Below are 16,756 nucleotides of genomic sequence, written 5' to 3'. Positions count from 1 at the left end.
TATTTTAATGCTACATTCCAAGGATCCTAATAGGTTTTCAGAGGTATACTTCAGAATGCCACCTAGGGTACAGAGGAGACCAGATAGGTGGGACTTCAACTAGAAAGTTTCTGCTTTACATATTGACCATCTATTTGTCTCCCTAGTAACTTTCCTTTTCCTACAGACAATGCTCCTTTCTTTTGGAGAAACTGTTCCTGCCTGTTCTCTAAGCAGGTGACTTCAGTGGCAGCTGCTGCTCAGTCCCCCAACTTCTTGGCTGCAGAGTGCACATGTGACTCAAGCCAAAGCAAGCAGAGCTCTTTCCCAGGATGTGTTCAGGTGGAACTAAGGAAAGAAGGGCTATCCCACTACAGTGATAGTCTGAGGAAAGAAGGAATCCTGATGATGGCAAGTGGCCGCATATGCTTCGTGTAGAATGAAGCCATTACACAGAGATGAAAGTAGAGAGAGCAAGTCCTAGTGGTGCACCATTCTGGGGTGCCAGTCACCCATGGGGTCCTGCTGCACCTTGTTACATAGTGTGGTTAAATTAACTGGTAAATTCTCTTCTACTTCTAGACTGACTTGAGTCAGACCTCACAACCAAAACATCCTAATATACATTGTATTTATGCATGGAAGTCCTTTCAAAGAAGGCTAACTACTGCTAAATAAGTTTGAAAGGCACTGAACTAAGCTATAATAAGAAATTATTATCGGTTGAATCATGGTCTGCGAAATGTTGAAGGTCACCTTGTCCTAATTCCCCCTTTTCCACTTGAGGAACCTAAGGCACAACGACTTGCAAAGGCAGTCAGTGGCAAAGTCAGTGTCAGAAACTGATCTATAGATACCTGGCTCGGTTGTTCTCTTCATTACAGTATCCTGTCCCATGCTTAATTCCTCCCAATGGTATTTTTAAGAGGTAAATACTTAGAGAAACAACCTTGATCTGTAAGAATAAATCACAACAGTGGCAATGTCACTGACTGCTGAGTGGGAAGCTATTTGGCGGCATGAAGGCCATAATAGAGGTCTTTTCCTCTTTAAGCCTTTCAGATGTTTTTCGTATTGAGCCTGAACACACTCTTTTTGTCTAAGATGGTCAGATCTACAGGTTTTAACTACCATCTTTATGCTTATAATTGCCAGCCTACACTTTCCAATCCTGAGTTCTCTCCACACGTTCAGACCTACATGGTCAGTTTCCTCCTGGGTATCTCCACCTGAACAGTCTGTACGTATCTCAGCATCACTGTGCTTAAAACTGAGCTCATCGTCTTTCCTCCTAACCTTTATTCCTGGCCTGTGTGACCCTCTCTCATTAAAAATGGTACCACCATGGGGCACCTAGGTGGTTCAGTTGGTTAGACGACTCTTGATTTCTGCTCAGGTCATGATCTCAGGTTTGTGGGATCAAGCCCCACGTGGGGCTCAGCTCTCCGTACAGTCTTCTTGGCATTCTCTCTCTCCCTCTCCCTCTGCCCCTCCTGCTGTTTGCACGCACTCTTTCTCTCTCTCTCTAGTTAAAGTCTTTTGAAAAAAAATGGTACTACTATGCTAATGGTCATGTAATCATAGGAATAGTTCCCCAATGCAGAATCCTAGGAATCATCCTTAACTTTTCTCTTCCATCATTACCACAGTCTACCAATTTAACCTGCTAAATACGTTCATTAATCTAGTCCCTCCATCCCCGTGAACTGCTAATGTCTTAAGTCAGCCAGTCTTTTCTTGCCTGATTTTTTGCATTTTGTGTATTAAGACATCCCTACTAAGTATAATCCCAACATCCTTCTAATACATATTCTATTCATTTTACTCTGCTCTTTAAAATCCTTCAGTGACTTTCCATAATTTATAAACAGAAAGCCAATTTCACAAGTATATATGGCCCTTAGTGATCTGCCTCTCCCTTACCACCACCACCTGAAGCCATTAACTATCAGCCTCTCTCTCTCACCCCTGCTTTGAGTGAACCACTTAGGAGCGCCTGGGTGGCTCAGTGGGTTAAGCCTCTGCCTTCAGCTCAGGTCATGATCTCAGGGTCCTGGGATTCGGCCCCACATCGGGCTCTCTGCTCAGCAGGGAGCCTGCTTCCCCCTCTCTGCCTGCCTCTCTGCCTACTTGTGATCTCTCTCTCTCAAATAATTAAATAAAACTTTTAAAAAACGAACCACTTATTTCCAAAACAGGACATACTTTAGATATTTTTGCACAAGCTACTTACTCAGCATGGTATGCTCTTTCCCATTTTGTCCTCCTCTTGAAATCATCTTTCAAGCTTTAGCTCAAGCATCCCTTCCTTTGTAGAGCCATCTGTAGAAGCCCTATTGTGTATTCTCATAGCACACTGTGCCCACTTTTATCACAATGTATGTGGTTAAATTAACTAGCAAATTCTCTTCTACATCTAAGTTAATTTGAAGTAGACCTCTACAACCAAAACATCTGGACTAACACATTGTTTCTGCATGAGGGTTCTTTCAAAGAAGGCTAACTGCTGCTAAAGAAGTTTGGAAATCACTGAACGATAAAGCATTATTCTTGGTTGAATCATAGTCTTTAAAAAGAGACATCCCATTTGTGGAGACGAACTATGAGCGATTCCCGTCTGTGTGAATGCCCTCTATCAGAGCCCAGCCTGCACTCACTTTTTGGCCAGATGTCTATGTGCAAAATGCAAACTGAACAACCGTGTTGTGGTCTACTGTGATTCTCTACGGAAGTCTGCATCTGTCTTTCTCATCGTGGATATTTTTTTTTTATCAGTAGTTCATTTTTTTTATTACTGTACAGCTTTCCATTTTATGATTATATCACAACCTGACCATTCTTTTATTTTTTTTTTATTTTTTTGTTTTTGTTTTGTTTTGTTTTCAGAGTTAAAATAGAGATTTATTTATTTTTTTCTTTTTTTAATTTTATTTTTTATAAACATATATTTTTTTCCCCAGGGGTACAGGTCTGTGAATCGCCAGGTTTACACACTTCACAGCACTCACCATAGCACATACCCTCCCCAATGTCCATAATAACCCCACCCCCCCAAGCCCCCTCCCCCCAGCAGCCCTCAGTTTGTTTTGTGAGATTTAAGAGTCATTTATGGTTTATCTCCCTCCCAATCCCATCTTGCTTCATTTACTCTTCTCCTACCTCATCGTGGATTTTAAGCCCCGTTTTTATTCCTAGCGCATCACAGAGCGATACATAATGCTCAAGAAACATCTGTGTAATTAATTAATTACTGGTAGCACTTCTTCAACCAAACCATTCGGTCTCCATTTACTAGCAATTAGCTGCTATACAAGAAATCAGAAATAACAGTAACTTAAAATAAATTTTATTTTTCTCTCACAAAAATAGTTTGGTGGTAGTCGATTCAGGGCTGAAGTGGCACATCCATGTTCAGCAGGGGTTAGTCTCCTCCCTGCCATCCTCAGAACATGGCTCCGTGTCCTGCCTCAGCATCCAGTAGATCTGTCAGGGCCACCTCACATGGCCGTGCACTTTATTTACTGCCAAGGCACCTGACCAGGAAGTGAGGGGATCCATATACTGCAAGGTATGCCACTGCTGAGAAGAGGAACTTCTTTCTAATTCATCTGCAAGGACCGGTGTTTCTTTCTATTCTGATTAAAGGTACCAAAGAGGTTATCTTAGATACGGCTTTTGGGATTCCAGCCATCCCATCCATTGTCCTAGAAAGGCAAAAATTACCCCGTCTCTAGGCACTTTCCTGAAAGTCTCACTGAAGAAATATTTCCTTGGATTTCATTGGCCCAAACTTAATGACAGGACACAACTAGCTAAAAGGGAAGCTGAGAAAGAGTGTTCCAGTTAAACGTACTGCCACCACAAACAAATATACTGGGAAGCTTCAGAATAGGTGTAGCATACATTAAGTCTATCATTTCAACATTGTGTGGCTGAGGAGTCCAAAGAAATACAATTACGGCATTGTACTGAGTTTCACAGCTAAAAGTTTAATAAAGCAAACTTAAACTTATGTTTATCTAAACTAAACCAAAACACTTTCAATAAAATTTTCATGGTCTGTTTTTTAAACCCAATAATCAATCTCTTTCTAAAAGATCAGTAGAGCTTATTTTTGGTACACTGAAGACTCTATATATGAATTCTGAGTCATCAAGTAGAAGGACTCTTATCCTTTATAAATTAAAAAAAAAAAAAAACGCCCCCTTATGAAGAAGGTGATACTCCTCACCCTATTACCATTAAAGTTTTAGGGCTGTGTGTTTTGTATTCATACCTATATTTCTAGGCCAGTGGTAATTAGTAAAGGCTTCCCCACTGTCTTTTGCTCAAGGACCTTTAGAACCTTGATTCAGAGACTTTTCCAAACTTAGCACATTTTACCTTCACGTACCCTAAATTGCGTTCAGACGTGTTCCCTGCATATGCCCTGACTCCCACTCTGCACCTTTGACACTGTTCTTGGTTTCCACTTCTCAGCCTATCTCCACATAATCAAAACAAGCACATTTTTCAAGCACCTGTTCCAACGCTCCTTCTATTGTAAAGATTTATTCGATGTACCCCCCACAACCAGATAGATATCTCTTCCTTCCCATCTGAATACCCTCAGCACTTTGAAAGAAGGGATCCCGACCTTTTATTTGGTATCGTAAAACTCCTATGACTTTTGGAGTAAGACAGATTTGAGTCAAGACAGGATACAAACTCTGGCTCTGCCTCTCACCAGACAAATTGCTTAACTTCATCTGAAACATAAGTATAATATGTACTTGCAAGGTTGGCATGAAAACAAGTAAAATAGTAACTGTTGCGCCTGACAACAATAGACACTCAATGTTTCTCGACTAAATTAATAAATATAGTAAAGAGGCTTTGCTGAGTTATATTATTTTGAGTCATAATATGAATTTTTCAAAGATACCTTTAAGGAGCAGTTGATATACTTTCTTCCATTTGATTTTATCAGAAGTAAAAATCATAAAAACAAAACACATTTAAAAAAAATACATTGACATAATTAAAAGGTATAGTCACAAGTAGAAAATACCTAAAGCATGTTTTACTTCAAGAAATTTCTTCACCAGGGCGCCTGGGTGCCTCAGTGGGTTAAGCCTCTGCCTTTGGCTCAGGTCATGATCCCAGGGTCCTGGGATCAAGTCCCACATCGGGCTTTCTGCTCAGCGGGGAGCCTGCTTCCACCCCCCACCCCGCCCTCTGTCTGTCTCTCTGCGTACTTGTGATCTCTCTGTCAAATAAATAAATAAATCTTTAAAAGAAGAAAGAAAGAAAGAAATTTCTTCACCAGAAATCTCCAGGTAACCAGAGCTTGAAAAATTGTGGAAATACACACATCTGTTTGCACTGAATTAGGAGGCAGGAGTGATGTGTTCTACTTCCAATTCTGTCATTACATACGTTCTCCATCTTTGGCAATTTGCCAGGCTTGTCATTTTCCCAGCTTCTTTATCTATCAAAAACAGTGGAGTAAAATCAAGACATTACATACCCGGAACAACTTAAAGGTGAAGATACCAAGTAAATATAAAAAATAATAAATTATTTTAAAATGCTACATGTTATTATGTCCTATAATTATGCTATTAAAGACAAATAAATGGTTAAAAGAAGTTATGTCTCTTCTTCTTCATGAGCTGCAACACCTTATTTTCTGATAACACTCCCTAATCAGTTCCCCAGAACAAACCTACCTACCCAACCTCACTTTTTCCTTCCTTCCTTCTTTCCCTTGATAATGCAGGATTTATAATTGATCAATTAAGTTAATATTTTTACCTGACCAATTCTTTTAGTGGATAGAAGAAATTATATGCTAATGCGTGGGTTGGCCCATATAATTGCTTTACCAAAAATACCAAATATCACTGTGTTCTCATGCTAACTGTGTTGAGGAGGATATGCTTTTTTTGTTTTTCTTGTTCTCATTTTTCAGGACAACCTGCAATTCTGTGTACCAAGCATGAGCTAGAGGTTGAAATCATAGATTATATAACATCAATCCAGGCCTCACTGATAACATGAATCTGTTAATAAAGTTATAGTCAGTTGCTATAGGGATGATTTTTCAGATAAGAAATTTCTATGAAATTCCAAATTTCTAAAAGAATGTTCAACCTCTGGATTATTTTTGTTTTTCTTTTGATTATGTGCTTTTAAATTAAAATGTCAGAATACTCAATAGAGAAGTAGGAGTGCATGAAGAAACAAAGAGGTAGAAAAACAGGTACGTTTTCTCAAGATCATAGTACTAGGCATCTTATTCTGAAAGCATGCATTGTACTATAATTTTCCGAAAGTGTTGTGAAGAATGGATACTTTATGTGCTCTAAATTTCTACAAAATGTCTATGAAGCATTTTTTAATTTCTTTCAGAAACCAATTACACTTTCCTGGGACTTTCCCTGTCAACAAAGTACATTTAATATATCCTCTAAAAATATGTCCTCTACTATGCCGAAGAGATTGCTGAACTAGCCACACTATTGGGCTGAGACCAAAGTTTCTTCCCACAGAAAGGATGATGGCTGGTTGGCTGATTTAACCCCATTGTATGTGAGAAGCTAGAACAGCAAGAGAGAATGGTAGACTAGCAACTACAGGTTAAACAGAGAGGGTAACAGGTCACGTCCTTATGGTGTGTCACCGTGCTAAGGTGGCTCTGCCCAGATGTCTAGCTAGCATATTGGAGCTGGAAATCCAATCTCCTCCATCTGATATTTAAAAAGAAAAAAAAAATGCAGAGTTGCACTTTAGACCCAGCAGCCCTACCCTCCGCCCCCCAGTAAACTGTGCTCTAGTAAATGTCAAGCTCTGGCTGGTTTGCCACTCCTCTGTCCTCAGGGCACCAGTGAGTAAGGGGCCCAACAGGAAAAGGGTGCCATCCAGCATTTCTGAAAATGGGGAAAGAAGCCTAATCCTTCTCTCTGTGTGTCTTTAGAGTTTACTCTTAAATTGTGAAAGGCTCTCAGAAATATTTGACTGATAGAAGAATGGGGGATAGAAATGGGGTGGCAGAGAAACATTTTACATATGACTAGAAGTCCAGCATTCACTTGTTGAATCAAGACGCAGAAAAACAGCTTTTGTCAAATTCCCTTCCTAACATACAGCCTGGTAAGTCATTGAGAAACTCATTTCCTTAAGGGCCACATATTTTGTTGTTGTTAATAGCCCCATATTAATGAATTGTTAATAGCCCTTTATTAATGAATTTGCAGAAAATATAGACAAATAAGAAATTACATTTCCACTACATTTAACACCTTAGTGATGTATGCCTTCCTCGTTTTCTCTATATATTTTTAATCTAAATGAACTCATACTGTGTTTGCTGTTTTGTAGCCTGCTTTTATCAGTCAATGATTTCCACCTATTTTAGTAAATATTTCTTTTATCTAACACATAGAATGTAGTCTTAAAAATTCCTTAATGACACAAAAATGTCCTTTAGAGCGGTTTGTCCAAACTAGTTTCCAATCCAGGACCACACATTACATCAAGTTGATATGGCTAAGTCTCTCTTTGTCTAATATTTCCCTTTTTTATGACCTTGACTTGAAGAAACTGGGACAATTATCCTGGAGAACATCACACTTTCAGATTTGTCTAATTTCTTCCTTGTGTTATATCATTTGGTTTATTCCACTGTACCCTGTGTTTTTTTGTAAACTGACTGACATATGTAAGGTTTTAATGGATTCAAATTGGCTAGAATACTTCTTGGTATGTTCTGAATACCAGATTGCCTCTCATCAGAAGACACATAATAACGGGTTGACTCACAATAAATAATATTGGGTGTGGCCCCCTGAGTAGAGTGATGACATTCCCTTCACCCACCCAGAATGTAGATTAATGACCTGTGAGGTGGAGACTTACTAATTGTTTGGCCAAATGTAGACTTCAGTATTGTTATTATCCTTACGAAGTCTATATGTTAGTTAATTTGGTTTTAGAATCCATTAACTGACTTTTGTTTTTATTTGGATGGTAAACTTTCCTTCATGATTAAGTTTTACTTTGTGTATTATTATTATTTTTTAAAGATTTTATTTATTATTTAATAGAGAGGGAACACAAGCAAGGGGACCTGGAGAGGGAGAAGAAGGCTTCCCGCCGAGCAGGGAGCCCCATGCAGGACCCTGAGATCATGACGTGAGCCGAAGGCAGACATTCGACGACTGAGCCACCCAGGCGCCCCTACTTTGTATATTATTAAAATTAGTTTTTAATTTTTTTTAATTTTTTATTTTGTTTAAGATTTTATTTATTTATTTGACAGACAGAGATCACAAGTAGGCAGAGAGGCAGGCAGAAAGAGAGGGGGAAGCAGGCTCCCCAATGAGCAGAAAGCCTGATGCGGGTCTCGATCTCAGGACCCTGAGATCATGACCTGAGTAGAGGGCAGAGGCTTTAACCCACTGAGCCACCCAGGCGCCCTAAAATTAGTTTTTATACACCATCTCCTGTGGGAAACCGTGTCCCAAAAGTACATTTTATGGCACAGTAAATAAATGAGATGTTAAAATCTTGCGTCAGATTTTCCACACATTAAATAATTTACATTTTGAAGTTTGACATTTATATAATCTAGAATAATGCTTTAAATGCTAAACAAGAGGTTTTTGGTTTTGGGTTTCTTTTTAACTAATACCAACTGCTGATACACCTACACAAAACAATTTTGGCAAACTTCTACCAGTTGACCTTTAAAATAATCATTAAAGAGATTGTGCTATTTTCTGCAACAGAGATAATTTTGTTATTTGTGTTCTTTCCAGAATTATACTTCACTTTCTTATTTAGCTTGTCTATATTGGTGGCCCAATCCCCCCAAAAAAACAGGAAAGCACAATATAACATCTCAAATCATCTAATTCTTTTCGTATTTATTTTCTATCTATAATATTATATTCTCTGTATATGTGCACTGAGCTCCATGTCTACATTGTATTATTTTTCTATAAACAATTTCAGATATAATAGTTTAAACTGAATAGACCGGCCAAACCTGTTTTTGGGGACTGGTTTTATGAAATAGAACAGTTTTTTAGTATGAAAAGAGCTTCTATTTCACTCTTATTCTAAAATGATTCATGCTCATCACACATTTTAATTTGTGTTCTTTTTTATTTTTTTAAGATTTTATTTATTTGAGAGAGAGAGAGAGAGGGCATGAGCAGTGGGGAGGAGCAGAGGGAGGAGGACAAGTACAGAGCCCAACACGGAGCTCGACCCCAAGACCCTGAGATCATGACTGGAGCCAAAAATCAAGAGCTAAACATTCAACTGACTGAGCCACCTCGGCGCCACTGTGTTCCTTTTTTTTCCTTTTTTAAATTTGTGTTCTTTTGTTAATTTTTCCAGTTTCTTCTTTCTGTCAGCCTAAACTCACAAGTTAGGATTCCAGCATACGATGTGATTCACAGAACAATTTCCCTTTTTGCTTATTACAATGACTGAAAATTAACCATGGGGACTCAGTTCTTTGAAAATAAAACTTTCTAAAAATGTACATCACCTTAAATTAGCATATTCCAACACCTGCTCTATAGCATACTACTTCCATGAAATTCTCAGGGTTTAGGGGAAGGGAAAATCTGTGGCAAATTATGCACAAGAAATGCTACAATTGTACTTCTCTTGAAAACTCACAATACCCTTAAGCTGAACAAAAAAAAGAAAAGTCTTACCTAAGGAAACATATCTAACTTCATTTAAACCAGGGCTTTCTCAAATATATTGGTGACAGAACTATATTTACTTAAGACGCATAAATGTCCTATTGTATCAGTGTTGCATAGATCATACTTGGGGAAATGCTTATCATTACAGGACCAGAAAGCTGCAATTCTTGTTATTGATAAGGTATCCCTAGGCCTTGGGTTTTTCAGATAAAGGAACACACTTACAAAATAAACACACACACACACAAAAGAAACACACATAAAAATTAAATGACGGCTTAAATAATAAAGCCAATATTAGAACCCATATTTTGTTTCCCATGTGATTCCTGGGAACCTAACCAATACATTTCTGTAATTCTCCAACTAAAATAAAGCACATGAATTATTTCATTAAAATGCTACCAAATTATAGAGCACAGAAGAGGCCTCTTCAGTTGGGATACTGTGATCCCATAAGTTACTACAGGGGAAGGAGTGTGAGTTTTGTTTATAAAAGTGGGATCAACCCATAGGTAATGCTTTGAAATTTTCTTTTTTCACTTGATCTTATGTTATTTTTTAAGTGTTTTTTTTTAATTCCAGTTAACATAGTTTGATATTAGTTTCAGATGTACAATATAGTGATTCAACAATTCCATATAACACCCAGTGCTCATCACAAGTGTCCTCCTTAATCCCCATCACCCATTTAACCCATTCCCCCTCCCCATTCCCGTCTGGTAATTGAGAGTCTGTTTCTTGGTTTGTCTCTCTTTTTTTCCATTTGCTCATTTGTTTGTTTCTTAAGTTCTATATATGAGTAAAATCATATGGTATTTGTCTTTCTCTGACTGACTTATTTCTCTTAGCATGATACTCTCTAGCCCCATCCGTGTATTACAAATGGCAAGATTTCATCTTTTACATGGCTGAATAATATTCCATTTTACACACAGAGACACACACACACACAATATATTATATATATATTTTTTATATATAAATATATAATATATATGCCACATCTTCCTTATACATTCATTAGTCAATGGACACTTGGGCTGCTTTCATAATTTGGCTATTGCAAATAATGCTGCTATAAACTGGGGCACATGTATCCCTTCAAATTAGTGTTTTTGAATTCTCTGGGTAAATTCTCTGGGTAAGTATTGCAATTGCTGGAACATAGGGTAGTTCTATTCTTTTTTTTTTTTTTTAAAGATTTTATTTATTTATCTGAGAGAGAGGCAGTGAGAGAGAGCATGAGCGAGGAGAAGGTCGGAGGGAGAAGCGGACTCCCCGTGGAGCTGGGAGCCTGATGCGGGACTCGATCCCGGGACTCCGGGATCATGACCTGAGCCGAAGGCAGTCGTCCAACCAACTGAGCCACCCAGGCGTCCCAGGGTAGTTCTATTCTTTAACATTTTCAGGTAACTCCGTACTATTTTCCACACTGACTGCACCAGTTTGCATTCTCACCAACAGTGCATGAGGACTCCCCTTTCTCCACATCCTTGCCAATACCTGTTGTTTCTTGTGTTGTTGAATTTAGCCACTGTGGCATGTGTGAGGCAATAACTCATAGTGGCTTTGATTTGCATTTCCCTGATGATGAGTAATATTGAGTATTTTCTCACATGTCTCTTGACTATCTGTATGTCTTTTTTGGAAAAATGTCTGTTCGTGTCTTCTGCCCATTCTTTAATTGGATTATTTGTTTTGGGTGTTGAGTTGTATAAATTCTTTATATATTTTGTATATTAACCCTTTATCGGATATGTCATTTGCAAATATCTTCTCCCATCTGTAGGCTACCTTTTAGTTTTGTTGATTGTTTCCTCTGCTATGCAGACGTATTTTATTTTTATGAAGTCCCAATAGTTTGTTTTTGCTTTTGTTTCCCTTGCCTCAAGAGACCTAACTAGAAAAAAGTTGCTATGGCTGACATCAGAGAAGTCACTGCCTTGCTCTCTTCTAGTATTTTTATGGGTTCAGGTTTCACATTTAGGTCTTTAATCCATTTTGAATTTATTTTTGTATATGGTTTAAGAAAGTGGTTCAATTTCATTCATTTGCATATAGCTGTCCAGTTTTCTGTCCAACACCATTTGTTGAAGGGGCTGTCTTTTTCCCACTGAATATTCTTTCCTGCTTTGTCAAAGATTAATTGACCTTATAATTATATTTATTTTGGGACTCTCTATTCTGTTCCATTGATCTATGTGTCTATTTTTGTGCCATATTATTTTGATTACCACAGCTTTATAATATAAGTTGAAGTCCAGATGAGATAAGTCCTCTAGCTTTGCTTTTCTTTTTCATGATTGCTTTAGCTACTCTGGGTCTTTTTTGTTGACCTTATGTTATTAATATATTTTCTTGCCATTAAATATAATCCTAGAGCATGGTTTTCAACCTCATTAGGCCCAATACTCCCTTCTAATAGCAAATCTTTTATAATGCCTTCCTTATTATCCTAAGATGAAATGCATAGGTAATAAATAAGTTTAATTTTTAAACAAGTGTTTAAAAGCAATACAACTCACCAGCCATAAAATATAGCATAATAAAAGCCAAGCAATTTATAATGAAATAATATGACGAGGCACTCAAACATGACTTCATTAGAAGGCAGAATGGAGAAGCTAGATGCTTGTACCTATATGTAGCTTTAATTCAAATGTCATGGCCAAAAAAGCAGACTGATAATCAGTGTTGATTTGTCATAGAAGTAACACTGTTGAGTGACAGGATTTTCCCAAAATGATGAAATGTCCTTGGTAAAATTCCAAAGAGAACAACGTTCATTTTTTTCCTCCGTTTACATAATAGCTGGATTCCTGGAAAATTCATATGAACCGTGGGGGAAAAAAATCCTTTTATATTTTAAGTAAAATGGAGTTCAGTTCTAGATTCACATCATTATAGACAGGGTTTTGGGTTTTGTTTTGTTTTGTTTTTTTCTTTTATACCTACACTAATGTCTAAAACGTCCATTTGAAAATCATGTAGGAGGGTGCCTGGGTGGCTCAGTCAGGTAAGCCTCTGCCTTGGGCTCCTGTTATGATCCCAAGGTCCTGGTCCCCAGTTGGGCTCCCTGTTCGGTGGGGACTCTGCTTCCCCCTCTCCTCTACCCCATCCTCCTGCTTGTGCTCTCTCTCAAATAAATAAGGAAAATCTTTAAAAAAAAAAAAAAAAACAGAAGAAAGAAAAGAAAATCATGTAGGTTGCACAGGCAGCACCTTTCTATGTGGAGGACTTTCCTGAGAATCATAGGACATACAGCATCTCCAGCCCCTGTCCACTAATCCCAAGTATCATTCATTCCCCACTGCCACTCCCATGACTACGTTGTCCAAAAACCTTTCATACAAACTCTCAAAATGCCCCATCCGTAGACACACCAATTAAGACCTGCACTTGTAGAATGTATGTTAAAGATTGCTTAGCATTCCATTGAATTAATCGTATGACACTAGTGGATTACCAACTATTCATCAAATTCAAGGGCAGTCCTTAAATCACCAAATAACCATAATGGAAGCTACTTACTGAGAGCTTACAATGTCCCAGACATTTTTTTTTTTTTAAAGATTTTTATTTATTTATTTGACAGACAGAGATCACAAGTAGGCAGAGAGGCAGGCAGAGAAAGAGAGGAAGAGAAGCAGGCCTCCCCCCGAACAGAGAGCCCGATGCGGGGCTCGATCCCAGGACCTTGGAATCATGACCTGAGCCGAAAGCAGTGGCTTTTACCCACTGAGCCACCCAGGCGCCCCTGTCCCAGACATTTTATTTGCATTAGCTTGTTTAACCTTTATAACCCCCATGTAAAGGTAAATGATAGTATTATTTTCCCCCACTCTACAGATAAGAAACCTGAGTCTCAAAGATGTCAAATAAACTTCTTCAAGGGAGCCAGGACCTAAGTCCAGGTCTTTTTAATGTTTAGGTCCCTGTGCTTAGCTACAACAATGTATCGTCAGATGTGGTTATTTTGTTTTGTTTTGTTTTGTTTTGTTTTGTTTATTTGACAGGAGAAAGAGAGAGAGCAGAAGCAAGGGAGAGGCAGGCAGAGGGAGAGGGAGAAGTAGGCTCCCCACCGATCAGGGAGCCCAGTGAGGATCATGACCTGAGCCGAAGTCAGACGCTTAACCGACTGAGCCACCCCGGAGCCCCAATAGATATAATTTTTATTACTTCTTAGAGCAGCATTCTCTTTCTGTTCAGTGCTTTTCTTACTTTCTGGTGCAGCTTCCCTTCATAATCGTCTTTCCTTTTTGATCTTTCTAGAAGGGTTCTTTTCTGGAAATACGAGCCTATTTGCCACTCCCTCCACTCCCTGCCTTTTAAAGTGAAGATCTGTGTTAGATTTGGATCTGCTACAATTGGTTCTAATTAATGTCCCTACCCCCGGGCAGTCTCTGAATGAATGACTCAATATAACTGAGCAAATTTAATTTTTAAAGGAGCTTGAGAATTTTTAACCTGAACCAACATGTCCAGGGAGTATCCTATTACATGATCATTGCCTCTTCTTCCTCACTAGCCACCACTTTTTAAACTGCTGGGTGGTTGCTTTAATCCCACTCTTGTCATCCGAAAACATTATTTCAGTGGTTATAAATAACCTCCTCATTAGCGGACTGATTTTCTCATCCGTTACTAGAATGGAAGTAATTTGAGGACAGAGAATGTATGTCATTTTGTTTCCCTCATGATACATTGTAATGCTTGTACCTAGTAAATTCACAGTAAATATTCATTGAGTGACTGCAGGAAGCCCAGCGCAGTCTGATTTATCACGATAATTACAAGCTACATACGAACAGACTTCTTCACTTAGATCCTTTGTATTTTGTTTTCCACGCCTATAAAATGAGCCGAACTGACAGGGTTGTGTTGTTGGGAAGACACAATGAGATATTTATGAGTGTCGCTAGAACTGTACTAGCACATAGAAGACCGTTGAAGAGTAGCTTTTCTTCCTGTCTCTCCTTTCCTCATAGCCTTATCCCCTTCACAGAGTGCTTTGAGGCGAAGTAATGAAGGTTCCAAGTATGGACCTGTGTAGGTACAGGCATTTTCTCCTTTCCGTGTGATCTGCACGCGGAACGTAGTGGGATATCTAGACTCAATCAACAAACTTAGTTTTTATATTATTTTTATTTTAATAAACACAGAGCCCATTTTCCTAATTACAAATGAAAGAGGAAACTAGAGTTTAGTACCCTCATGATACGGAACTAACTTTCCCACCTGTACTATGACTGTATGTACCTGTCTCTTGAGAGAATGTTCAGCTTATTGCGTGGTGATGCGGTCGGAACAACTACGTTGATACTTGCCAAGGAAAGGGGCTATTCCTCAGACAGGAATGTTTTTCTGAGTGGGTGTGCCCAAAATTGATATGAAGTAAGATTCGATCTCCAAAGGTCAAAGGATCAGAATATTTGGAAGTGTATTTTTTTTTAAAGATTTTATTTATTTGAGAGAGAGACTGCAGGCAAACGCACCCACATGCAAGGAGAGGGGAGGGAGTGGGACAATCAGACTCCACATTGAGCACAGAGCCCCACTTGGGGCTTGAGCCCAGGACCCTGAGATCATGATCTGAGCTGAAACCAAGAGTCAGATGCTCACTGACTGAGCCACTCAGGCGCCCCTGGAAGTGTATTGTTGAGGGATTCCTATTAAAGATGGCTCCCATGGTCCACCAAGTGGTAGCAAAAGGAGAGCCAAGAAGAGAGGACACAGATAAGATCTGTTTTGTTTTTTTATTGTCTTTTTTTTTCCCCTCCAGGGTAGCACATGGGCTTTGGAGGCATGGTATAACTTCAATCCGGATTACCCAAATTCACACTATTATTTAGCTATTGTTTAGGTCACCTTTTGTTGTCCCCCAATCTTTAATAAACTTTTTTTTAGTTTTGTTGTTTGTTTGTTTGTTTGTTTGTTTTTTACATAATCTCTACTCCCAACATGGGGCTCAAATTTATACTCCTGAGATCAAGCATGCTTTACTGCTTGAGGCAGCCAGGAAGCCAGGACAGGGTCACTTACCCATGCTTGGGCCAGAGTGCCAACAGCAGGATCTGCACTCCCTCCCCAGTATGACTGTCTCAATGACAATCAGTTTAAAGACCCCCATGCCAAGGGAAGACCAGAGGAAAAAGCATGGCCACGTGGTCCAACTATCTCCTGATCATCTGGAAATTCTTCTAATGTTAAACTTGGAAAATACGGATTATATTTTTGTAACACGTGATTACACATGATTCATTGCTTTATCCTCAGAACCTTCTTACCACATGGTGCTCACTGAGAATTTGTAGAATGAATAAATGAGCGAGTGTATCCCTAATGAGCTTCATCTTGCTTTGTGACTATTACTGTGCTTCATACCAGCATCTAACATACACTACAGGTAACTTTTATTCAGGTGCAACTCAGTATCTACCGAGTACGTCCTACAAACAAGGAACTAAGCTAGTTGCTCCAGGAGACACAACTATGTATAAGATATGGCATCTTGCTTTAAGGAGCTAAAAATCTCGTGGCTGAGATAGACACAGACATAAATAACTATTTCTATTATGTGTAACCTCAGGGATATCCAAAGTTCCCTAGCTCATTACCTTCCTGAAAGTGTTTTTCAATTTCTCTCCCCATAAGAACTCTTGTGCTTTTGTGCTTTATCTTCCTTGCACGATTCACTCCCTTGACACCATTCTTAGATTCTTTCATATCAACATTTCTTATTGTTCCAATAGCTCTTTCCTCTCTCTTTTCAGTAAGCTTTAAATACATTCTTCTCGACTGGAGAAAAGACTTCCTTGGAGGCTTTTCTTTGTTTATCTCTCAAGCTAGGTTGCTTTTCATTTCTTAAGTTTTTATGTACTTTAGGTTGTCCTTTCTTAACTTTTAATAGAATAGCCCTCTTTATATTTTCCCCAGAAGATATTATGTAAATGTTTTATTAGTAAAATGAAAAATCTGTGCCTAATGTGTTTTTCCCCTTTAACACATAATATATTACAGAAGCTGGTTGAAATTCTTAATGGCAGACATAGGTACAATATTGCTTC

The sequence above is a fragment of the Lontra canadensis genome, unplaced genomic scaffold (genome assembly GCF_010015895.1).
Source record: "Lontra canadensis isolate GAN:19392208 unplaced genomic scaffold, GSC_riverotter_1.0 scaffold1, whole genome shotgun sequence".
Lineage (NCBI taxonomy): Eukaryota > Metazoa > Chordata > Mammalia > Carnivora > Mustelidae > Lontra > Lontra canadensis.
This window is presented reverse-complemented; position numbering follows the sequence as displayed.